Genomic DNA, 22,510 nt, shown 5'->3' on the forward strand with positions numbered 1-22,510 from the left:
TAAAGCGAAAGTTAAAGTTAAGGTTAAAAATAAAGTTAAAGTTGAAGTTTAAGTTAAAATTAAAGTTAAAGTTAATGTTAAAGTTAAAGTTGAAGTTAAAGTTAAAGCGAAAGTTAAAGTTAAAGTTAAAAATAAAGTTAAAGTTAAAGTTAAAATTAAAGATAAAGTTAAAGTTAAAGTTAAAGTTAAAGCGAAAGTTAAAGTTAAGGTTAAAAATAAAGTTAAAGTTGAAGTTTAAGTTAAAGTTAAAGTTAAAGTTAAAGTTAAAGCTAAAGTTAAAGTTAAAGCTAAAGTTAAAGTTAAAGTTAAAGTTAAAGTTAAAGTTAAAGTTAAAGTTAAAGTTAAAGTTAAAGTTAAAGTTAAAGTTAAAGTTAAACTTAAAGTTAAGGTTAAAGTTAAAGTTAAAGCGAAAGTTAAAAATAAAGTTAAAGTTGAAGTTTAAGTTAAAGTTAAAGTTAAAGCTAAAGTTAAAGTTAAAGTTAAAGCGAAAGTTAAAGTTAAAGTTAAAAATAAAGTTAAAGTTAAAGTTAAAATTAAATATAAAGATAAAGTTAAAGTTAAAGCGAAAGTTAAAGTTAGAGTTAAAGTTAAAGTTAAAGTTAAAAATAAAGTTAAGGTTAAGGTTAAAGTTAAAGTCGAAGTTAAAGTTAAAGTTAAAGTTAAAGTTAAAGTTAAAGTTAAAGTTAAAGTTAAAATTAAAGTTAAAGTTAAAGTTAAAGTTAAAGTTAAAGTTAAAGTTAAAGTTAAAGTTAAAGTTAAAGTTAAAGTTAAAGTTAAAGTTAAAGTTAAAGTTAAAGATAAAGTTAAAGTTAAAGTGAAAGTTAAAGTTAAAGCGAAAGTTAAAGTTAAGGTTAAAAATAAAGTTAAAGTTGAAGTTTAAGTTAAAATTAAAGTTAAAGTTAATGTTAAAGTTAAAGTTGAAGTTAAAGTTAAAGCGAAAGTTAAAGTTAAAGTTAAAAATAAAGTTAAAGTTAAAGTTAAAATTAAAGATAAAGTTAAAGCTAAAGTTAAAGTGAAAGTTAAAGTTAAAGCGAAAGTTAAAGTTAAGGTTAAAAATAAAGTTAAAGTTGAAGTTTAAGTTAAAGTTAAAGTTAAAGTTAAAGTTAAAGCTAAAGTTAAAGTTAAAGCTAAAGTTAAAGTTAAAGTTAAAGTTAAAGTTAAAGTTAAAGTTAAAGTTAAAGTTAAGGTTAAAGTTAAAGTTAAAGCGAAAGTTAAAAATAAAGTTAAAGTGAAAGTTAAAGTTAAAATTAAAGTTAGAGTTAAAGTTAAAGTTAAAGTTAAAATGAAGTTAAAGTTAAAGTTAAAGTTAAAGTTAAAATTAAAGTAAAAGTAAAAGTTAAAGTTAAAGTTAAAGTTAAAGATAAAGTTAAAGTTAAAGTTAAAGCTAAAGTTAAAGTTAAAGTTAAAGTTAAAGTTAAAGTTAAAGTTAAAGTTAAAGTTAAAGTTAAAGTTAAAGTTAAAGTTAAAGTTAAAGTTAAAGTTAAAGTTAAAGTTAAAGTTAAAGTTAAAGTTAAAGTTAAAGTTAAAGTTAAAGTTAAAGTTAAGGTTAAAGTTAAAGTTAAAATTAAAAATAAAGTTAAAGCGAAAGTTAAAGTTAAAAATAAAGTTAAAGTTAAAGTTATAATTAAAGTGAAAGTTAAAGTGTGGAGTATCCCACAAACACGAACTGTTACTCTTATGTTCTCTATAATAGATGTAAGCGATTCACTCTGTGACTTATGTATAACAATGAATTGAATAAATAAACAAGTCTTGAATTAGAACTTGTGTACATAACATGGTGGCAGCGGTCGGTTTTAACTTACGCAAATACAAAAACGCGGTTTAACTAGCAAAATTCAAGTCCAGTGGAACACTAAATTACAAAGTATTTTATCATGACGGGTCCCGCTGAATACCACACAGCACCAGCAATGGGAAACAGCAGCTTTACAGTGCGTTCTCCAGACCCTTTTACATTTAGTAATCCGGCGGAATGGCCCAGATGGCAGCGACGGTTTGAGAGATTTAGAATCGCCTCTAAACTCAGAAAAGGAGCAAATAAACACGCTAATATATTTAATGGGGGACCAGGCGGATAATATTTTCTTATCCTTTCCCTTATCGCAAGCAAATAAGGAAAAATATGCGGAGGTAATGAAAGCCTTCACAAATCATTTTGTCGTCAAAACGAATGTCATATATGAGCGGGCAAAATTTAACCTTCGGAGCCAACTGGAAGGCGAACTTATCGAAGACTTCATCACGGATTTATACATACTTTCCGAAAACTGTAACTATGGTACATTGCGCGATGAAATGATTAGAGACAAAATTGTTGTTGGGGTACGCGACCGCCGATTGTCCGAAAAATTACAACTAGTGACCGATTTGACATTGGAAAAAGCAATCACCGAAGTAAGGCAGCATCAAGCAGTAAGAAAGCAGCAGGTAGATCTCACCAACTCTTCTATACATAAACTCAGCGCAGAGGCAAACACACAAAAAAACAGAAGCACAGGCAAGAACATGGGTGGTAAAAAGGGGCAAAGCAAATGCATTTGGTGCGGTTCTCAGTATGTAGACGTGAATCAGAACAATTGTCCAGCGAAGGGTAAGAGGTGCAACAAATGTAAAAAAATGAATCACTTTGCAAGCGTATGCAAATCAAGCGAAGCAAAAAGTAAGCCCAGAGTCAACCAACTAAACACCTCACTTCACGAGTTACCTTCAGGAAAAACGGAATTTTTAGGAATGCTCTCAGTAAATAACATAAACGAATGCCACTCTTGGCAAGTAGAAATATACGTAAACCAAGGTAATATTAATTTTATTATAGACACCGGGTCGCTGATTGATGCGATTTCATACGAAACGTATGGAAATACTTTTTCAAATACAAAGCTATACAAATCTGACAAAGCTATTTCGGGACCGGACGGAAAATCATTAGTAGTAAAGGGAATGTTTCAGGCAGATATGAAATTTCAGCAAAATGAAATAAAAAGCAACATTTATGTAATCGAAGGTCTGCAGAAACATTTGCTTAGCTTGAGTACGAGTATGAGGTTAGGGTTGATTACAAAAAATACCATATCATACATAGGCGGCGAAGATCGTACGCAAATAAAAACACAAAAATCATCAGTTGACATCAATAAAGAATTTCCATCACTTTTCAATGCGCTTGGTTGCTTAAAAGACTTCCAATGTAACATCAAATTGAAAAATGATGCTAAGCCCTTTCAAATATTTACGGCACGGAGAGTACCGGTAGCCCTACGCAATGTTTTGAAGTCCAAGCTAGACGAAATGGTTAAGATGGGGGTAATAAAAGAAGTGGACGAGCCCACACCCTGGTGTTCCCCTATGGTAATTACTACAAAAAGTAATGGTGATATTCGCCTATGCGTTGATTTAACTAAGCTAAACGCATCCGTTGAAAGAGAAATACACCCGATGCCGGTGGCCGATCACACTCTGGCACAATTAGCAGGAGCAAAACTTTTCTCCAAATTAGACGCTAATTCGGGATTTTGGCAAGTAAAGTTATACGAGGCATCCCAATTATTGACAACATTTTTAACACCGTTTGGTAGGTACTGTTTTTTGAGAATGCCTTTTGGTATTACCTCGGCTCCCGAGATTTATCAAAAGCGGATGCAGTATATACTGCGCGACATTAAGGGGGCAGTCTGCCAAATGGACGACATATTGGTGTTTGGCTCGGATGCCAAATCACATGATGATATTCTACGTAAAGTTCTAAGAAAATTACAAGAGAATGGCGCTACATTAAACAGGGACAAGTGCGAAATTGGTACTAGTTCCCTAAAGTTTCTAGGTCACGTTGTCGATGCCAGCGGAATCCGGCCAAACAGTTCACGAATAGCGGCCATCGAAAACTATCCAACCCCCACCACAGTAACAGAATTGAAAAGGTTTTTGGGAATGGTAAACTTCCTTGGTAAGTTCATTCCATTATTGTCAGACTGGACACAAGCGCTTAATGAGTTACTTCGAAGTACAACAGAATTCCGATGGGGTCACAGCCAAGAAACATCCTTTCGGCAGTTGAAAAAGATGCTCACCAAATCACCGGTGCTCAAGATTTACGATCCAACACACAAAACCATTCTTTCAACAGATGCGTCGTCATACGGCCTAGGTGCGGTTTTGCTACAAATAGACGAAGGGGACGTTATGCGTCCGGTAGCGTACGCGTCAAGGTCGCTCTCGCCGGCAGAACGAGGCTATGCACAGATAGAGAAAGAGGCGTTGGCGATTACCTCGGCTGCAGTCGTAAAGTTTCCAGAACTACTCACTGGAATACAGTTCAGCATAGAGACCGACCACAAGCTGTTGATACCGATTTTTACTTCGAAAAATCTGGACGAACTTACACCAAGACTACAAAGATTCAGAATGCGGATGATGAAATACCAATATGAAATCTATTACACTGCAGGGAAATTCCTAGTTGCGGCGGATGCACACTCACGTCATCCAGTCGAGGAAGAGATAGCAGCAGACGAGGGCTGTCTTGAAGAAGACGCAAGGATATATGTCAACAATGTTGTTGCCAGTTTGCCCATGACCCAAGGCAAATTAAATATTTATGAATACTCTCAAAAGAAAGATGCTGTTTTACAAAAAGTAGTGAAGTATTGTTTAGAGGGTTGGCCGGACCGATACCGAATTGAATCACAGGTCCGTCCATATTATAACGAGAAACAAAGTTTATCACTGAATAATAATCTGCTTATGCATGGCTGTCGCGTGGTAGTTCCGGCGGGGCTTCGTCAGGAAGTCTTAGAAAAGATACACGCGGGCCACTTGGGAATCGTAAAATGTAAGACAAGGGCCCAACAATCGGTGTGGTGGCCAGGCTGTGGAAAAGATATCGAAAACCACATAAAGAAATGCTCTATCTGCATACAAAATACCATACCGCGACATGAAAGCTTGATGGGCACCGCAACACCGGAGCGTCCTTGGCAAATGGTAGGGACTGATTTATTTTTTCACAATTCTAATAGCTATTTAATAGTCAGTGACTATTTCTCGCGATACCCAGAAATAGCCAAACTTGAGAATCAAACCACAAGCTGCGTCATAAATCATCTTAAATCAATTTTTTGTAGACATGGCATACCAGAGATAGTCCGATCCGATAACGGACCACAGTTCCAGCATATTAATCAATCAGCTTTTGCGATGTTTGCCAAACAATGGGGATTTCAACATATAACTTCGTCACCACGATATCCGCAAAGCAACGGCTTCATAGAGTCTTCGGTGAAAACCGTAAAGTCACTGTTGAAGAAGAATAAGGACCCATATTTAGCGCTGATGGAATATCGAGCAACGCCATTAGCAAACGGCTTTTCACCGGCAGAGATGTTAATGGGTAGGAAAATTCGCACCACTTTACCCATTATTCAGCAACAATTGGTGCCAAACTATAACCTTGACAAGCAGATAGAAAATGAGAGGGAGCTAAAGAGCAAGCAAGCTAATAACTATGACAAAAGACACACTGTTACCCAGCGAGAACAATTTGAAGTGGGAGATGTAGTGTGGATTCGTGATTTATGCTCGTGGGGTCGCATTAAACAGTGTGCAGAAACACCTCGCTCATACATCGTTAGCACGAGCAACGGAGACTTTCGCAGAAACTCGTTCCATCTTGTGTCCGCCAGACGCGAAGACGTTCCATATGAACCTGGGGAGGTAAGAGAGATTCCAATGAAAAGTACCAAGAGTGCTGCTGAAGTTTCGGAAACCGAAAATCTCAGCTCCAATGAATCAGATGCACCTACGACGACATCTCCACGCACCATACCGAGATATGTAACTACTACGAAATCTGGTCGCATAATTAAGCATCCCGACAGATATCAGATCTAAGCAAATATATTATGATAATAACTTTAATTGAATTAATAACGTAATATGTGTTTTTCCTTAAAGGGGGAGATGTGGAGTATCCCACAAACACGAACTGTTACTCTTATGTTCTCTTTAATAGATGTAAGCGACTCACTCTGTGACTTATGTATAACAATGAATTGAATTAATAAACCAGTCTTGAATTAGAACTTGTGTACATAACAAAAGTTAAAGTTGAAGTTAAAGTTAAAGTTGAAGTTAAAGTTAAAGTTAAGGTTAAAGTTAAAGCGAAAGTTAAAGTTAGAGTTAAAAATAAAGTTAAAGTTAAAGTTAAAATTAAAGTTAAAGTTAAAGTTAAAGTTAAAGTTAAAGTTAAAGTTAAAGTTAAAGTTAAAGTTAAAGTTAAAGTTAAAGTTAAAGTTAAAGGTAAAGTTAAAGTTAAAGTTAAAGTTAAGGTTAAAGTTAAAATTAAAGTTAAAGTTAAAGTTAAAAATAAAGTTAAAGTTAAAATTAAAGTTAAAGTTAAAGTTAAGGTTAAAGTTAAAGTTAAAGTTAAAGTTAATATTAAAGTTAAAGTTAAAGTTAAAGTTAATATTAAAGTTAAAGTTAAAGTTAAAGTGAAAGTTAAAGTAAAGTTAAAGTGAATGTTAAAGTTAAAGCGAAAGTTAAAGTTAAAGTTAAAGTTAAAAATAAAGTTAAAGTTAAAATTAAAGTTAAAGTTAAAGTTAAAGTTAAAGTTAAAGTTAAAATTAAAGTTAAAGTTAAAGCTAAAGTTAGAGTTAAAGTTAAAGTTAAGGTTAAATTTAAAGTTGATGTTAAAGTTAAAGTTAAAATTAAAGTTAAAGTTAAAGTTAAAGTAAAAGTTAAAGTTAAAGTTAAAGTTAAAGTTAAAGTTAAAGTTAAAATTAAAGTTAAAGTTAAAGTTAAAGTTAAAGTTAAAGTTAAAGTTAAAGATAAAGTTAGAGTTAAAGTTAAAGTGAAAGTTAAAGTTAAAGCGAAAGTTAAAGTTAAGGTTAAAAATAAAGTTCAAGTTAAAGTTGAAGTTTAAGTTTAAGTTAAAGTTAAAGTTAAAGTTAAAGTTATAGTTAAAGTTAAGGTTAAAGTTAAGTTAAAGTTAAAGTTAAAGTTAAAGTTAAAGTTAAAGTTAAAGTTAAAGTTAAAGTTAAAGTTAAAGTTAAAGTTAAAGTTAAAGTTAAGGTTAAAGTTAAAGTTAAAGTTAAAGCGAAAGTTAAAGTTAAAGTTAAAAATAAAGTTAAAGTTAAAGTTAAAATTAAAGTGAAAGTTAAAGTTAAAGTTAAAATTAAAGTTAAAGTTAAAGTTAAAGTTAAAGATAAAGTTAAAGTTAAAGTTAAAGTTAAAATTAAAGTGAAAGTTAAAGTTAAAGTTAAAATTAAAGTTAAAGTTAAAGTTAAAGTTAAAGTTAAAGTTAAAGTTAAGTTAAAGTTAAAGTTAAAGTTAAAGTTAAAGTTAAGGTTAAAGTTAAAGTTAAAGTTAAAGCGAAAGGTAAAGTTAAAGTTAAAAATAAAGTTAAAGTTAAAGTTAAAATTAAAGTGAAAGTTAAAGTTAAAGTTAAAGTTAAAATTAAAGTTAAAGTTAAAATTAAAGTTAAAGTTAAAATTAAAGTGAAAGTTAAAGTTAAACTTAAAATTAAAGTTAAAGTTAAAGTTAAAGTTAAAGTTAAGGTTAAAGTTAAAATTAAAGTTAAATTTAAAGCGAAAGTTAAAGTTAAAGTTAAAAATAAAGTTAAATTTAAAGTTAAAATTAAAGTTAAAGTTAAAGTTAAAGTTAAGGTTAAAGTTAAAGTTAAAGTTAAAGTTAGAGTTAAAGTTAAAGTTAAGGTTAAAGTTAAAGTTGAAGTTAAAGTTAAAGTTAAAATTAAAGTTAAAGTTAAAGTTAAAGTTAAACTTAAAGTAAAAGTTAAAGTTAAAGTTAAAATTAAAGTTAAAGTTAAAGTTAAAGTTAAAGTTAAAGTTAAAGTTAAAGTTAAAGTTAAAGTTAAAGTTAAAGTTAAAGTTAAAGTTAAAGTTAAAGTTAAAGATAAAGTTAAAGTTAAAGTTAAAGTGAAAGTTAAAGTTAAAGCGAAAGTTAAAGTTAAGGTTAAAAATAAAGTTAAAGTTAAAGTTGAAGTTTAAGTTTAAGTTAAAGTTAAAGTTAAAGTTAAAGTTAAAGTTAAAGTTAAAGTTAAAGTTAAAGTTAAAGTTAAGTTAAAGTTAAAGTTAAAGTTAAAGTTAAAATTAAAGTTAAGGTTAAAGTTAAAGTTAAAGCGAAAGTTAAAGTTAAAGTTAAAAATAAAGTTAAAGTTAAAGTTAAAATTAAAGTGAAAGTTAAAGTTAAAGTTAAAATTAAAGTTAAAGTTAAAGTTAAAGTTAAAGTTAAAGATAAAGTTAAAGTTAAAGTTAAAGTTAAAATTAAAGTGAAAGTTAAAGTTAAAGTTAAAATTAAAGTTAAAGTTAAAGTTAAAGTTAAGTTAAAGTTAATGTTAAAGTTAAAGTTAAAGTTAAAGTTAAGGTTAAAGTTAAAGTTAAAGTTAAAGTTAAAGCGAAAGTTAAAGTTAAAGTTAAAAATAAAGTTAAAGTTAAAATTAAAGTGAAAGTTAAAGTTAAAGTTAAAATTAAAGTTAAAGTTAAAGTTAAAATTAAAGTTAAAGTTAAAATTAAAGTTAAAGTTAAAATTAAACTTAAAATTAAAGTTAAAGTTAAAGTTAAAGTTAAAGTTAAGGTTAAAGTTAAAATTAAAGTTAAAGTTAAAGCGAAAGTTAAAGTTAAAGTTAAAAATAAAGTTAAAGTTAAAATTAAAGTTAAAGTTAAAGTTAAAGTTAAAGTTAAAGTTAAGGTTAAAGTTAAAGTTAAAGTTAAAGTTAAAGTTAAAGTTAAAGTTAAAGTTAAAGTTAAAGTTAATAATAAAGTTAAAGTTAAAGTTAAAGTTAAAGTGAAAGTTAAATTTAAAGTAAAGTTAAAGTGAATGTTAAGGTTAAAGCGAAAGTTAAAGTTAAAGTTAAAGTTAAAAATAAAGTTAAAGTTAAAATTAAAGTGAAAGTTAAAGTTAAAGTTAAAGTTAAAATTAAAGTTAAAGTTAAAGTTAGAGTTAAAGTTAAAGTTAAAGTTAAAGTTAAAGTTAAGGTTAAAGTTAAAGTTAAAGCTAAAGTTAAAGTTAAAGTTAAAGTTAAAGTTAAAGTTAAGGTTAAAGTTAAAGTTAAAAATAAAGTTAAAGCGAAAGTTAAAGTTAAAAATAAAGTTAAAGTTAAAGTTAAAATTAAAGTGAAAGTTAAAGTTAAAGTTAAATTTGAAGTTAAAGTTAAAGTTGAAGTTAAAGTTAAAGTTAAAGTCAAAGTTAAAGTTAAAGTTAAAGTTAAAGTTAAAGTTAAAGTTAAAGTTAAAGTTAAAGTTAAAGTTAAAGTTAAAGTTAAAGTTAAAGTTAAAGTTAAAGTTAAAGTTAAAGTTAAAGTTAAAGTTAAAGTTAAGGTTAAAGTTAAAGTTAAAGCGAAAGTTAAAGTTAAAGTTAAAAATAAAGTTAAAGTTAAAGTTAAAATTAAAGTTAAAGTTAAAGTTAAAGTTAAGGTTAAAGTTAAAATTAAAGTTAAATTTAAAGCGAAAGTTAAAGTTAAAAATAAAGTTAAAGTTAAAGCTAAAATTAAAGTTAAAGTTAAGGTTAAAGTTAAAGTTAAAGTTAAAGTTAATATTAAAGTTAAAGTTAAAGTTAAAGTTAAAATTAAAGTTAAAGTTAAAGTTAAAGTTAAAGTTAAAGTTAAAGTTAAAGTTAAAGTTAAAGATAAAGTTAAAGTTAAAGTTAAAGTTAAGGTTAAAGTTAAAGTTAAAGTTAAAATTAAAGTTAAAGTTAAAGTTAGAGTTAAAGTTAAAGTTGAAGTTAAAGTTAAAGTTAAAGTTAAAGTTGAAGTTAAAGTTAAAGTTAAAATTAAAGTTAAAATTAAAGTTAAAGTTAAAGTTAAAGTTAAAGTTAAAGTAAAAGTTAAAGTTAAAGTTAAAGTTAAAGTTAAAGTTAAAGATAAAGTTAAAGTTAAAGTGAAAGTTAAAGTTAAAGTGAAAGTTAAAGTTAAGGTTAAAAATAAAGTTAAAGTGAAAGTTAAAGTTAAAGTTAAAGCGAAAGTTAAAGTTAAAGTTAAAAATAAAGTTAAAGTTAAAGTTAAAATTAAAGTGAAAGTTAAAGTTAAAGTTAAAGTTAAAATTAAAGTGAAAGTTAAAGTTAAAGTTAAAGTTAAGGTTAAATTTAAAGTTAAAGTTAAAATTAAAGTTAAAGTTAAAGTTAAAAATAAATTTAAAGATAAAGTTAAAGTTAAAGTTAAAGTTAAAGTTAAAGTTAAAGTTAAAGTTTAAGTTAAAGTTAAAGTTAAAGCTAAAGTTAAGGTTAAAGTTAAAGTTAAAGTTAAAGTTAAAATTAAGGTTAAAGTTAAAGTTAAAGTTAAAGATAAAGTTAAAGTTAAAGTTAAAGTTAAAGTTAAAATTAAAGTTAAAGTTAAAGTTAAAGTTAAAGTTAAAGTTAAAGTTAAAGTTAAAGTTAAAGTTAAAGTTAAGGTTAAAGTTAAAGTTAAAGTTAAAGTTAAAGTTAAAGCGAAAGTTAAAGTTAAAGTTAAAAATAAAGTTAAAGTTGAAGTTAAAGTTAAAGTGAATGTTAAAGTTAAAACGAAAGTTAAAGTTAAAAATAAATTTATAGACAAAGTTAAAGTTAAAGTGAAAGTGAAAGTTAAAGTTAAAGTTAAGGTTAAAGTTAAAGTCAAATTTAAAGTTAAAGTTAAGGTTAAAGTTAAAGTTAAAGTTAAAGTTAAAGTTAAAGTTAAAGTTAAGGTTAAAGTTAAAAATAAAATTAAAATTTAAGTTAAAGTTAAAGTGAATGTTAAAGTTAAAACGAAAGTTAAAGTTAAAAATAAATTTAAAGACAAAGTTAAAGTTAAAGTAAAAGTTAAAGTTAAAGTTAAAGTTAAAGTTAAAGTTGAAGTTAAAGTTAAAGTTAAAGTTAAAATTAAAGTTAAAGTTAAAGTTAACGTTTTTTTTTTGTTTTTTTTGTGTTTCGTGGAAGGAGGAAATGCTTTATGCACTGACCGGGATATTTAAGCTTCACTGCGAGACTCTCCGAGTGTAGGACTCCCTTCCTCCATGAAGGCCTACCCACTAAAACCTAGCCTCCCACGGCCCGCGCTAATCCCCGTACCTGGGACCACGTTTAGCATTACTTCGGGTACGGGTGCGCGCTACGTGAGCTCTATGGCTACTCTCACGCTAATGGGCTAGGCATCCGTCTTCTCGTTTACTGGTAAGTATATGCCTCACATATGTGCTGCCCGTATCCCATCTGTCTCTTCGACAGGTCATGTTATTAATGACACTGCCCGGGGATAGGTCGCCAAGTACATCTTCTACCCTCCTTCGCTGATGGGAGAAGTGCCTGCATTCGAAGAGGTGTGGCGTACATCGTCTATTTCCCCACAGTACAGGCAGCTCGGGCTACCAACCTTACCCATTCTGTGTAGGTATTTGCGGAAGTAACCATGTCCCGTTAGAAACTGGGTCAGGTAAAAGTCTACCTCTCCGTGCGGTCGCTTCAACCATGGATTCAGTTCAGGGATTAGTTCCCTAGTCCACTTTCCTACGTTGCTGTTGTTCCACTGATCTTGCCAAAGTCGGATCGATTCTTCTCGCGCCTGCATGGCAACAGCAGCTCTACTTGCTTGCGATCCGTTGTCATATATTGTTTTTCTTTCCTCAACGAGAAGATATATTGGTATGGTTCCCGCAACGACCAGGACAGCTGATACCGTGCGGTAAGCCGAAGATATTCGCAGCGCCCCTCTGCGTTGGACCGAGGTGAGGGCGAATCGGTTCTTCCGGTATTTCATTGCGTTCGCCCAGATTTCTGCACCATATAAGAGTATAGAATCCGAGGCTGATGCAAGCAACTTCCTTGTGCATGGCTTTGGGCCAGCTGTGTTTGCCATTAATCTACTCAACTGCGCTATTATGCGCGCAGCTCTTTCGCAGGCCCCTCGTATGTGATCCGAGAAGTTGAGTTTGCTGTCTAACCTCACTCCCAGATATTTCGTTGAAGCGAGTGTTTCTATTGGCTGGTCCCCAACCATCATGTTCCTGGTAGTGGGAATACGTCTCTTTGTGAGGATGACGAACTCCGTTTTGGCTGTTGCTAACTGGAGACCGTGCTCAGCCATCCACCTATTTACATTACGCATGACCTCGTTTAATTTTAGCTGTGCCAGCTCGCAGCTTGGTGCTGTTATCACAGCTGCCACGTCGTCTGCAAAGGCAACGAGGAAGGTGCTTTCTGGCATGTCTAATCGAAGAAGACTGTCGTAAGTTATATTCCAGAGATCGGGACCTAGTACCGAACCCTGGGCTGCTCCACCTGTTATTTTTACTTTTTTTGACCGTTAGTACTTTCATATATTAGATACCTCTCTCTTAGGTAGTCCCTTAAAATTTCTAACAAATATTGCGGTACTTTGAAAGTGCTTTCTAGTGCCTCAAGCATGTCCTCCCACCTAGCTGAGTTAAAAGCGTTTTTGACGTCCAGCGTGGCCAACAACACTATAGGCCTTGCTCTGTGGCACGCTGTCTCGGCTTTCTTGACTGCGTCTATAACTTTTGCTATGGCATCGATTGTGGAGTGCCCCCTCCGAAAACCATGCTGTCTGGGCGACAGTCCTCCGGCGTCCTGTAACGCTCTGGTGAGGCGTTGCTTCAGGAGACTCTCCATCAATTTCCCTGCTGGGTCCAACATACATAGGGGACGGTAGGATGATGTAGAGTTGGGATCTTCTTTCCCTTTTGGAATGAGAACCAGTCGTCCTGTCTTCCATATGGTGGGGAAAGTTCTTTCTACGAGACATTTGTTGTACATGTGCAACATAAGTTCTGGGCAGTCGTTTGCAGCTAGTCTAATTGCCTCCGCGGGTATTCCGTCGGGCCCAGATGCTTTCTTAGGTTTCATAGTTCGCACGGCAGTTTTAAGCTCTTCTTCTTGGAATGGTTCCACGTTGCGATCTTCATGGGTAACGTACCCGCCCTCCCTAGGCAGTTGGGTGGGAAACAGGCCGTCCACAATGTTCCTTATTTGGTTCTCGTCCATCAGCTGGTTTGGCGGACGGAACTTCTTCATTACTATCTTATATCCCTGCCCCCATGGGTCTCGATCCACTTCCTCGCAAAGCGCTTTTCAGCACTTAAGCTTGCTTTGCTTAATGGCAGCACTAAGAGCTTTCTTCGCTCCTTTGTACGCTTCCGACTTTTCTAGAGCCTCAGGCCTGCCGCGCGCGCGAGTTGCTAGCCTTCGCATCCTGTGGCATATTTTCCGCAGCTCCGCGATTTCGCTATTCCACCAGCATACCTGCTTTTTACCCCTCCACACTCCCCTCCGTGGCATAGAGAGGTTGCAAGCGTGGCGAAGACAGCTCATTGTCTTTTCAACCGTCTCTTCCGTCGGACTGGTGTTGTTGATTATCCGTCGGGCATCCCCCAGTACTGATTCGGAGAACGTGGCAGAGTCGACCTTGGATGCGTCCCATGCTTTTGTTCTGCGTGGCCCGTTCGGAATCTGCCTTTGACCGGGATCGTTTAGGTAGAAAGTGATGTAGTTGCGATCGCTGCCAGTCAGATCTTCTATGACTCTCCATCCAGCAGCGGTCAGCACCAGGCTTTCTGACACTAGTGTTACATCGGGGATCGAGTATCCAAAGCCTGGCCGTCGGTATGTAGGAGTCGTACCAGTGTTAAGCACGTTCAAACCGAGTCTGGCTGCCATCTCAAGGACTAACCTTCCACGGGTGTTAGTCTGCGGCATTCCCCATTCGACGGCTCTTGCGTTAAAGTCTCCCGCCACAACCAGGTTACTAGTTAAGTCCCTCAGGTCGTCTTCAATAAGTTCAAGCTTGTCCCTGAACGTTTGAATGGGATCATTCGGGGACAAGTAGCAGCTTACTATTGTGGTATTATTCGTAGTTAGGCGGACGTAGCCTTGTCTGGCAACACGGTTCACAATATTGGCGTTTGCATCTGTCATCCAGATTGCGGCGGTGCCGGTGTTGTCTATATGCCAATCATTTCGGGCTCTATAGGGTTCGCTGATGATAACGCTGTTAGCTTTATGATCTAAGACCAACTGTTGTAGTAGCTCATCAGCAAGTCTGCTCCGGTTTAGGTTGCCTTGGATAAAACTAATCACTATTGAATTGAGACTTTGGCCTTTGCAACAGCGAGTGCCGCTCTGAAAATGCTGCATGCTCCAGATCCAGGGACATGATCGAGCTTCTGTGTATTACACAGGTAACATTTTGGAGCTGCGGTACAGGCCGAAGCTTTGTGGCCGCTTTGCCCACACTTCCAGCAGGCGTTACTCCTGTCTGGACCCTTGCATTCTGCCTTCCGGTGTCCGTAGCCGAGACACCTAAAGCAGCGTTGTACTTCTGCTCGCTGTCTGATTCGGCACTGTATCCATCCGATAGGAATTTTACCTTTTTTGAGTAGGGCGTTGCCAATATTCTCGTCCACTTCGACGACCGCCATTTTCTGTTCTCTTTGGTTTGCCGCGAACACAGAGACACGGAGAGGTCTAGTGATTTCTTCTTTTCCGACCTCCCTCCTTATTGCGTCTTGGATTTCTGTTTCAGTTGTGAGACAGTCCATGCCAAGTAGTTCCAACTTCATCCGTTTGGAGAGCTGTTGTGCTTCACCGACCTCTCCTATTGCACTACCTATAGCTGCTCTGAAGGCCGTCTGGTCACTGCAGCGCGCCGTTTCAATCAGTACGTTATCAGATTTGGTTTTTCGTACTGACCGTACAACCGTACCTGTGTCATTAGGGCGGAGCTGGCCGCGTATGGCCCCTAGTACCTGGGCATAGCTTTTGCCTTCCACAGGTTTTACCACAAAAGTTGCTGCTTGTCTCCCCTTTCTCGCTCGTTTTTGAGCTTTAGGAGCTTGGACGGGGGTTGCCTGCTTGGCTGGCTGGGCCCGCTGTTTCAGCCTCCGGCGCAATACATTGGACCAAGACTCACCTTGTGAAAGCGTATTTGTTCTTTCATCTCGTTTCTTTTTGGCTTCCAAGTCCTCCGAGTGGGAATCTGAGCTCGTTCGTGCCCTCTTGCTTTTTCGGCCCGATTCTCTGCTCTCATCTACCTTTTGGGCCCTTAACGATCCCATGCAGCTTAACGCTTCCTCGAGAAGAGCCGTACCGGTTTTTATGTCCTTGGACACGGTCTTCTGCTTGAGAGCGGTTTCCTGCATCTCGCGCAGCACTGATACCGCGTACTCCAGCAGTTCGTCTTGGCTCTTCCCTTCGAGGCTTGTGTATGAGAGTGAGCCTCTTGGCGGAGTCGCACGTTTCTCCTTCCCAACAGCGCGCTGTGCAACGACTCTGAGCTGACCGACGCTTTTTCCCTTGCAGTGGCAGGTGTTGACTGGCTGGGGTTATTGCGCAGCTGTGCTATCGCCGCCTTTGTATTTTCCGCCGATGCGGTGCCTTGTGTGGGCATTACCGACAAGGTCGCTTTAGCGGGGGTTGTTAAAACCGGCGATCTCAGCACTTTAGTGCTCTTCTTGAACACCGCTTCATCGCCCCTTTCTTTCTCGCTGTCTATACTTTTATCTTCCTTTGTTGTTTTTATTTTGTTGCTCATTTGTTCTATTGGGTCTCCGCTTCAAGCCGCTATCTCCGCACGATGTGCAGTCGCCGTCTTCAATTCCCGTGGTTATCTTTGCAGAAGCAGGGAGGCCACGCGTGGGTTGACACAGGTCCTTATGGGAGTCTGTGTTCAGAGCCAGAATACAGCGTTAGTCAGGAGTCGTCTCAACTGAGCCTGCACCACCAACTTAATGCCGACGTGCTTCGAACGTACTTGAAGACCTGCCAAGGTTTTAACGAGACGGAGACGATACCGATATTAACCTACCAGCCGTTTCGGCAAGGTGTCACCCTTGCTTATTAAGGTAGTAGCCTATCGTCATCGCCAGCCCATAGCAATCAGTTCATAATCATATTTCCAGTTTTGGTCAACAGGATCTTACTGGTCTCGATCCTGTGGATGCTTGATGGGGTATTTAAGGGCGGCATCCTATCGCTCTTCCACCGGAACTTTGGGATGTGTTGCCCTTAGAGCAACACATTCCCATTTTTCCACTGGATTGCTCGTTTTGGTTCGCCCTGAGTACTTAATTCACTCAGTACCTCCCGTCTTGTGGGAAGCGTTCCTCTATCCACCACCTGAGGAAGCGCCCGGTAGGGGACCAGTACCCCGGTTAAAGTTAAAAGTTAAAGTTAAAGATAAAGTTAAAGTTAAAGTTAAAGTTAAAATCAAAGTTAAAGTTAAAGTTAAGGTTAAAGTTAAAGTGAAAGTTAAAATTAAAGTTAAAGTTAATGTTAAAGTTAAAGTTAAAGTTAAAGTTAAAGTTAAAGTGAAAGTTAAAGTTAAAGTTAAAGTTAAAGTCAAAGTTAAAGTTAAAGTTAAGGTTAAAGTTAAAGTTAAAGTTAAAGTTAATGTTAAAGTTAAAGTTAAAGTTAAAGTTAAAGTTAAAGTTAAAGTTAAAGTTAAAGTTAAAGTTAAAGTTAAAGTTAAAGTTAAAGTTAAAGTTAAAGTTAAAGTTAAGGTTAAAGTTAAAGTTTAAGTTAAGGTTAAAGTTAAAGTTAAAGTTAAAGTTAAAGCGAAAGTTAAAGTTAAAGTTAAAAATAAAGTTAAAGTTAAAGTTAAAGTTAAAGTTGAAGTTAAAGTTAAAGTTAAAGTTGAAGTTAAAGTTAAAGTTAAAGTTAAAGCGAAAGTTAAAGTTAAAGTTAAAAATAAAGTTAAAGTTAAAGTTGAAGTTAAAGTTAAAGTTAAAGCTAAAGTTAAAGTTAAAGTTAAAGTTAAAGTTAAAGTTAAAGTTAAAGTTAAAGTTCAAGTTAAATTAAAGTTAAAGTTAAAGTTAAAGCGAAAGTTAAAGTTAAAAATAAAGTGAAAGTTAAAGTTGAAGTTAAAGTTAAAGTTAAAGTTAAAGTTAAAGTTAAAGTTAAAGTTAAAGTTAAAGTTAAAGTCAAAGTTAAAGTTAAAGTTAAAGTTAAAGTTAAGGTTAAAGTTAAAGTGAAAGTTAAAATTAAAGTTAAAGTTAAAGTTAATGTTAAAGTTAAAGTTAAAGTTAAAGTTAAAGTCAAAGATAAAGTTAAAGTTAAGGTTAAAGTTAAAGTTAAAGTTAAAATTAAAGTTAAAGTTAAAGTTAAAGTTAAAGTTAAAGTTAAAGTTAAAGTTAAAGTTAAAGTGAAAGTTAAAATTAAAATTAAAGTTAATGTTAAAGTTAAAGTTAAAGTTAAAGTCAAAGATAAAGTTAAAGTTAAGGTTAAAGTTAAAGTTAAAGTTAAAGTTAAAGTTAAAGTTAAAGTCAAAGTTAAAGTTAAAGTCAAGGTTAAAATTAAAGTGAAAGTTAAAATTAAAGTTAAAGTTAATGTTAAAGTTAAAGTTAAAGTTAAAGTTAAAGTTAAAGTCAAAGATAAAGTTAAAGTTAAGGTTAAAGTTAAAGTTAAAGTTAAAGTTAAAGTTAAAGTTAAAGTTAAAGTTAAAGTTAAAGTTAAAGTTAAAGTTAAAGTTAAAGTTAAAGTTAAAGTTAAAGTTAAAGTTAAAGTTAAAGTTAAGGTTAAAGTTAAAGTTAAAGTTAAAGTTAAAGTTAAAGCGAAAGTTAAAGTTAAAGTTAAAAATAAAGTTAAAGTTAAAGTTAAAGTTGAAGTTAAAGTTAAAGTTAAAGTTGAAGTTAAAGTTAAAGTTAAAGTTAAAGTTAAAGTTAAAGTTAAAGTTAAAGTTAAAGTTAAAGTTAAAGTTAAAGTTAAAGTTAAAGTTAAAGTTAAAGTTAAAGTTAAAGTTAAAGTTAAAGTTAAAGTTAAAGTTAAAGTTAAAGTTAAAGTTAAAGTTAAAGTTAAAGTTAAAGTTAAAGTTAAAGTTAAAGTTAAAGTTAAAGTTAAAGTTAAAGTTAAAGTTAAAGTTAAAGTTAAAGTTAAAGTTAAAGTTAAAGTTAAAGTCAAAGTTAAAGTTAAAGTTAAGGTTAAAGTTAAAGTGAAAGTTAAAATTAAAGTTAAAGTTAATGTTAAAATTAAAGTTAAAGTTAAAGTTAAAGCTAAAGTTAAAGTTAAGGTTAAAGTTAAAGTGAAAGTTAAAGTTAAAGTTAAAGTTAAAGTTAAAGTTAAAGTTAAAGTTAAAGTTAAAGTTAAAGTTAAAGTTAAAGTCAAAGATAAAGTTAAAGTTAAGGTTAAAGTTAAAGTTAAAGTTAAAGTTAAAGGTAAAGTTAAAGTTAAGGTTAAAGTTAAAGTTAAAGTTAAAGTTAATGTTAAAGTTAAAGTGAATGTTAAAGTTAAAGCGAAAGTTAAAGTTAAAGTTAAAGTTAAAGTTAAAGTCAAAGTCAAAGTTAAAGTTAAAATGAATGTTAAAGTTAAAGTTAAAGCGAAAGTTAAAGTTAAAAATAAAGTTAAAGATAAAGTTAAAGTTAAAGTGAAAGTTAAGGTTAAAGTTAAATTTAAGTTAAGGTTAAAGTTAAAGTTTAAGTTAAAGTCAACGCTAAAGATAAAGTTAAGGTTAAAGTTAAAGTTAAAGTTAAAGTTAAAGTTAAAGTCAAAGTTAAGGTTAAAGTTAAAGTTAAAGTTAAAGTTAAAGTTAAAGATAAAGTTAAAGTTAAAGTTAAAGTTAAAGTTAAAGTTGAAGTTAAAGTTAAAGTTAAAGTAAAGTTAAAGTGAATGTTAAAGTTAAAGCGAAAGTTAAAGTTAAAGTTAAAAATAAAGTTAAAGTTAAAATTAAAGTGAAAGTTAAAGTTAAAGTTAAATTTAAAGTTAAAGTTGAAGTTAAAGTTAAAGTTAAAGTTAAATTTAAAGTTAAAGTTAAAGTTAAAGTTAAAGTTAAAGTTAAAGTGAAAGTTAAAGTTAAAGCGAAAGTTAAAGTTAAAGTTAAAAATAAAGTTAAAGTTAAAGTTAAAATTAAAGTGAAAGTTAAAGTTAAAGTTAAAGTTAAAGTTAAAGTTAAGGTTAAATTTAAAGTTAAAGTTAAAGTTAAAGTTAAAAATAAATTTAAAGATAAAGTTAAAGTTAAAGTGAAAGTTAAAGTTAAAGTTAAAGTTTAAGTTAAAGTTAAAGTTAAAGCTAAAGTTAAGGTTAAAGTTAAAGTTAAAGTCAAAGTTAAAGTTAAAGTTAAAGTTAAAGATAAAGTTAAAGTTAAAGTTAAAGTTTAAGTTAAAGTTAAAGCTAAAGCGAAAGTTAAAGTTAAAGTTAAAAATAAAGTTAAAGTTAAAATTAAAGTGAAAGTTAAAGTTAAAGTTAAAGTTGAAGTTAAAGTTAAAGTTAAAGTGAATGTTAAAGTTAAAACGAAAGTTAAAGTTAAAAATAAATTTAAAGACAAAGTTAAAGTTAAAGTGAAAGTTAAAGTTAAAGTTAAAGTTAAAAATAAAATTAAAGTTAAAGTTAAAGTGAATGTTAAATTTAAAACGAAAGTTAAAGTTAAAAATAAATTTAAAGACAAAGTTAAAGTTAAAGTGAAAGTTAAAGTTAAAGTTAAGGTTAAAGTTAAAGTTAAAGTCAAAGTTAAAGTTAAAGTTGAAGTTAAAGTTAAAATTAAAGTTAAATTTAAAGTTAAAGTTAAAGATAAAGTTAAAGTTAAAGTTAAAGTTAAAGTTAAAGTCAAAGTTAAAGTTAAAGTTAAGGTTAAAGTTAAAGTGAAAGTTAAAATTAAAGTTAAAGTTAATGTTAAAGTTAAAGTTAAAGTTAAAGTCAAAGTTAAAGTTAAAGTTAAGGTTAAAGTTAAAGTGAAAGTTAAAGTTAAAGTTAATGTTAAAGTTAAAGTTAAAGTTAAAGTTAAAGTTAAAGTTAAAGTTAAAGTTAAAGTTAAGGTTAAAGTTAAAGTTAAAGTTAAAGTTAAGGTTAAAGTTAAAGTTAAAGTTAAAGCGAAAGTTAAAGTTAAAGTTAAAAATAAAGTTAAAGTTAAAGTTAAAGTTAAAGTTAAAGTTGAAGTTAAAGTTAAAGTTAAAGTTGAAGTTAAAGTTAAAGTTAAAGTTAAAGCGAAAGTTAAAGTTAAAGTTAAAAATAAAGTTAAAGTTAAAGTTGAAGTTAAAGTTAAAGTTAAAGTTAAAGTTAAAGTTAAAGTTAAAGTTAAAGTTAAAGTTAAAGTTAAAGTTAAAGTTAAAGTTAAAGTTAAAGTTAAAGTTAAAGTTAAAGTTAAAGTTAAAGCGAAAGTTAAAATTAAAGTTAAAAATAAAGTTAAAGTTAAAGTTGAAGTTAAAGTTAAAGTTAAAGTTAAAGTTAAAGTTAAAATTAAAGTCAAAGTTAAAGTTAAAGTTAAGGTTAAAGTTAAAGTGAAAGTTAAAATTAAAGTTAAAGTTAATGTTAAAGTTAAAGTTAAAGTTAAAGTTAAAGTCAAAGATAAAGTTAAAGTTAAGGTTAAAGTTAAAGTGAAAGTTAAAGTTAAAGTTAATGTTAATGTTACAGGTAAAGTTAAAGTTAAAGTTATAGTTAAAGTTAAAGTTAAAGTTAAAGTTAAAGTTAAAGTTAAAGTCAAAGTTAAAGTTAAAGTTAAGGTTAAAGTTAAAGTGAAAGTTAAAATTAAAGTTAAAGTTAATGTTAAAATTAAAGTTAAAGTTAAAGTCAAAGTTAAAGTTAAAGTTAAGGCTAAAGTTAAAGTGAAAGTTAAAGTTAAAGTTAAAGTTAATGTTAAAGTTAAAGTTAAAGTTAAAGTTAAGGTTAAAGTTAAAGTTAAAGTTAAGGTTAAAGTTAAAGTTAAAGTTAAAGCGAAAGTTAAAGTTAAAGTTAAAAATAAAGTTAAAGTTGAAGTTAAAGTTAAAGTTGAAGTTAAAGTTAAAGTTAAAGTTAAAGTTAAAGTTAAAGTTAAAGTTAAAGTTAAAGTTAAAGTTAAAGTTAAAGTTAAAGTTAAAGTTACAGTTAAAGTTAAAGTTACAGTTAAAGCGAAAGTTAAAGTTAAAGTTAAAAATAAAGTTAAAGTTAAAGTTAAAGTTGAAGTTAAAGTTAAAGTTAAAGTTAAAGTTAATGTTAAAGTTAAAGTGAATGTTAAAGTTAAAGCGAAAGTTAAAGTTAAAGCGAAAGTTAAAGTTAAAGTTAAAAATAAAGTTAAAGTTAAAGTTGAAGTTAAAGTTAAAGTTAAAGTTAAAGTTAAAGGTAAAGTTAAAGTTAAAGTTAAAGTTAAAGTTAAAGTTAATGTTAAAGTTAAAGTGAATGTTAAAGTTAAAGCGAAAGTTAAAGTTAAAGTTAAAGTTAAAGTTAAAGTCAAAGTCAAAGTTAAAGTTAAAATGAATGTTAAAGTTAAAGCGAAAGTTAAAGTTAAAGTTAAAAATAAAGTTAAAGATAAAGTTAAAGTGAAAGTTAAGGTTAAAGTTAAATTTAAGTTAAGGTTAAAGTTAAAGTTTAAGTTAAAGTCAACGTTAAAGTTAAGGTTAAAGTTAAAGTTAAAGTTAAAGTTAAAGTCAAAGTTAAGGTTAAAGTTAAAGTTAAAGTTAAAGTTAAAGTTAAAGTTAAAGTTAAAGTTAAAGTTAAAGTTAAAGTTAAAGTTAAAGTTAAAGTTAAAGTTAAAGTTAAATTTAAAATAAAGTTAAAGTGAATTTTAAAGTTAAAGCGAAAGTTAAAGTTAAAGTTAAAAATAAAGTTAAAGTTAAAATTAAAGTGAAAGTTAAAGTTAAAGTTAAAGTTAAAGTTAAAGTTAAAGTTAAATTTAAAGTTAAAGTTAAAGTTAAAGTTAAAGTTAAATTTAAAGTTAAAGTTAAAGTTAAAGTTAAAATTAAAGTTAAAGTTAAAGTTAAAGTAAAGTTAAAGTGAATGTTAAAGTTAAAGCGAAAGTTAAAGTTAAAGCGAAAGTTAAAGTTAAAATTAAAGTGAAAGTTAAAGTTAAAGTTAAAGTTAAAGGTAAAGTTAAAGTTAAAGTTAAAGTTAAAGTTAAAGTTAAAGTTAAAGTTAAAGTTAAAGTTAAAGTTAAAGTTAAAGTTAAAGTTAAAGTTAAAGTTAAAGTTAAAGTTAAAGTTAAAGTTAAAGTTAAAGTTAAAGTTAAAGTTAAAGTTAAAGTTAAAGTTAAAGTTAAAGTTAAAGTTAAAGTTAAAGTTAAAGTTAAATTTAAAGTTAAGGTTAAAGTTAAAGTTAAAGTTAAAGTTAAAGTTAAGGTTAAAGTTAAAGTTAAAGTTAAAGTTAAAGTTAAAGTTAAAGTTAAAGCGAAAGTTAAAGTTAAAGTTAAAAATAAAGTTAAAGTTAAAGTTAAAGTTGAAGTTAAAGTTAAAGTTAAAGTTGAAGTTAAAGTTAAAGTTAAAGTTAAAGTTAAAGTTAAAGTTAAAGTTAAAGTTAAAGTTACAGTTAAAATTAAAGTTACAGTTAAAGCGAAAGTTAAAGTTAAAGTTAAAAATAAAGTTAAAGTTAAAGTTAAAGTTGAAGTTAAAGTTAAAGTTAAAGTTAAAGTCAAAGATAAAGTTAAAGTTAAGGTTAAAGTTAAAGTGAAAGTTAAAATTAAAGTTAAAGTTAATGTTAAAATAAAGTTAAAGTTAAAGTTAAAGTTAAAGTCAAAGTTAAAGTTAAGGCTAAAGTTAAAGTGAAAGTTAAAGTTAAAGTTAAAGTTAATGTTAAAGTTAAAGTTAAAGTTAAAGTTAAAGTTAAAGTTAAAGTTAAAGTTAAAGTTAAAGTTAAAGTTAAA

Source organism: Eurosta solidaginis, chromosome X (assembly GCF_040869045.1).
Source record: "Eurosta solidaginis isolate ZX-2024a chromosome X, ASM4086904v1, whole genome shotgun sequence".
Classification (NCBI taxonomy): Eukaryota; Metazoa; Arthropoda; class Insecta; order Diptera; family Tephritidae; genus Eurosta; species Eurosta solidaginis.